A 3205-nucleotide genomic window follows, 5' to 3' on the forward strand; every position below is an offset into this window, starting at 1 on the left:
TGGAAGCAATAGAAACCTTCGTCTATTATCTACTTATGTGGTAAACTATTTGCAATATCTTCCAATAGCAGTGGGAAGCATGGATCAAGCTTTCCTAAATCATGAAGGCCATATAATTTGTGACTTGGTGAGCCTACCCAGGTTGAATGACTTTTATGAGCTACAGTTCGGGAATTCGCTCATACAAGCTCTTGAAGATCGTAGCAGATACATCAACTTTACACAGGAGGAAGAGCAACCAATCTTTTATATCACATTCATAGTGATACATGCAATGATGGACAACAATAAAATCTACAAATTTCTTCGATCGAAATCAGTAAGTGATTCCATACCATACATCTCTCTTTGGGAAAGATATTTCAAGATCTTTGATCCTGGGGGGTGCTTATGTAAACTTTCTCAATGGAGGAGGTTTACTCAGTCACTTCATTACATTCTGCTATTGGCTCTAAGAACCTTTCATATCACACAAGTTTTTTTAATCATACAACAAAGGTTCTTCAAAGATGAGAGCAGACAAAGACAGACGTTACACAATCTACATGTTGTATGATCGGATAAATGGTACATGAATGTACCATTATCTAAGGGGGGGGCTAATGATAGCCATTTTTCGGCTTTTCATAATTGCCATAGTAAGCTACCTCACCCTACCAAAATCACCCAAACACTGTGGCTATCCCTACCATTTCACTGTACATAGGCGTTGTGAGCGGGATGAAAACACACACAGCGCCTCTATAACGATCCGACACACACTCTTAGAATGATACACACACACACTATGGGGCACCACTCGGCTTACACAACACACCTGGCCGAGACAGGGAGCACACCTCTGGAGTGAGAGGAGAGAGACTATCCAGTTGCGCACTCCATACAGACACACACACACACACACCCAAAAAACTCAGCTCAAAAGAGGAGAATTTCTGATGTTTAGATACAATTGAGCTTGGGCCAACACCAATGGGGCAAATAGCTCACACAATATTGAAGAAATACACCAGATACAACCACAAAGTTAAGCAGAGGCTTCACTCACCGGAGAAGATTACACAGAAAAACAGCAGAAAAAGAGTGAGGAATTTGGCAAAATGGACAGCGCCATCGCGTCCGGAACGGCCCAAAACCCCAGTCTATAATGTCAAAGTGCTCAAATCCGACCTCGGATGAGCAGCTTACGGCCAAAACAGGCTCCGAAAACCCCAAAAACACACCTGCGGCTGTTCCTCCTCTCTTCTCCAAGTTTTTTCTGGTCTTCTCTCTGTTTTTTCAATTCCCACACTTAGATTTTTTACTTGGGCACCCTTGGCCTTTTAGATGACCTCAAACGGACCCCGAACAGGCCAAAAACTGACCTCGCAGTGCATAGCTGTCACCTTTTTGCATCATCCGCACACCTGGCACTCAGCTTTTTTCCAATAATGCATCTCGCCACCACGTGAAGTGGCCCCAAAAAGTGGTCCTAATGATGACCTTTCTGCATAACACTCACCAGAAAACACCCACGTTGTGTCCGTCCTCATCCGCGTGCAAATATTGACCTCGTTCGCCCTCCTGACGCCACTAGATGCCATCTGACGCACCTGCTGACCTCACGTCGTCGGCCCGCAGATAGCTTCCTCGAGAAGTTTTACGCGCTACCAACTCCTCCTTATTGTAGAAAAAACACACTAGTATTGATAATAGTGAAAATCGCTGCACTATGTACATGTTGTCCTACCTGTACACATGTGGGCCCCACGTAACCACCTGGCTCTGAAAAATGGGCAATTCTTTATTTGATGCATCATGCATGTGTATGTACATATGCGCAATCCCTTGCTCAAAAAAACTCTTGACATAATTTGCCCATCCCCTAGCCTGCTAGATCATTCATGATCAGCAGCAGCAAAGAGAGATATGAGACTCGCCGCATCAGAGATCTCCTCATCCTTCACCAACATTGCTTGCTCCACAGACAGCTCATCTTGCTCCACCATCATCAATCTAGCATGATACAATTTAAGACGCAATCCATTTACCCTTGACTTATGTAGAACACCATCCAGGTTAGCCAGCTGATATGTGCCATTTGGAAAACACTCCACTACCTTGAAAGGGCCTTCCCACTTAATTTGAAACTTCTTTTGGAAGGTGTTGTCTAGCTTACTGTTGTAGCGCAAAACCAAGTCATGCTTCTTGATACCCTTACTTTTGAACTTTTCATTTATCTTTGCCAAAGCCCTATCTTGCATCTGCCCATAATGTTCCAATGCACTCATCCTATCCAACTGAACCTCTTGTAGTTGTAAGAGCCTCTCTTCGAATGCATCACTAGGCGGCCCAAGCAACTTCTCTAACATCTTGATTGCAGGCAACTCTACTTCCACAGGCAATAGTGCTTCTTTTCCATACACCAAATGAAATGGAGTAAACCCTGTACCTGTCTTCACCGAAGTACTGTAAGCCCATAATGCACTAGGCAATTCCAAATCCCAATTCTTTCCTTGGTGCTCTGTCACTTTCGAAAGAATGTGTACCAACTCACCATTGAATCTTTCATTTAAGCCATTACAATGTGGGTAATAAGGAGTGGTATGCTGGTGCCTAATCTTCATCTTTGTGCATAAGAAGTCTAGCAGTTTAGCTCTAAATCCTGGCCCCTTATCTGAAAGTAGCTCTAATGGCACCCCAAACTTGCAACATATTTCATCATACACAAATTTTGCCACATCCTTTGCAGTGATCTGTTTTACTGCTATAGCCTCTACCCATCTAGAAAGATAGTCCACTGCCATCAAAATATAGCTTTTGCCCCTGCTTGTGATAGGTAACGGGCCTATTGCATCAATCCCCCACTTTTCAAACACATAAAATGCCATAATGGTTTTTCGTAGCTCTGGCTTCAACACTCTCTTCCCAAACGCTCGACACCTATTGCAAGACCTACACCAATGGTGAACATCCTTGTGCAAACTAGGCCATACATACCCCTCTTGCAAAATCTTATGCAAGGTGATCTTTAGAGCAAAATGGCCACCACATGCGCCTTCATGATTCTCTTCCAACACTCTGTAAAGCTCCTCCCGCCAAGGTACACGTCTCAACACGAGATCAGCCCCTTTCATGTATAAGACATCACCAATCAATTTGTACCTGTATGCTCTACGCACAAAGCCATACTTCTTAGACTTCTGAATCTCCTTTGGAATGATTC

Source organism: Adiantum capillus-veneris, chromosome 18 (genome assembly GCF_014529385.1).
Source record: "Adiantum capillus-veneris isolate H3 chromosome 18, ASM1452938v2, whole genome shotgun sequence".
Lineage (NCBI taxonomy): Eukaryota > Viridiplantae > Streptophyta > Polypodiopsida > Polypodiales > Pteridaceae > Adiantum > Adiantum capillus-veneris.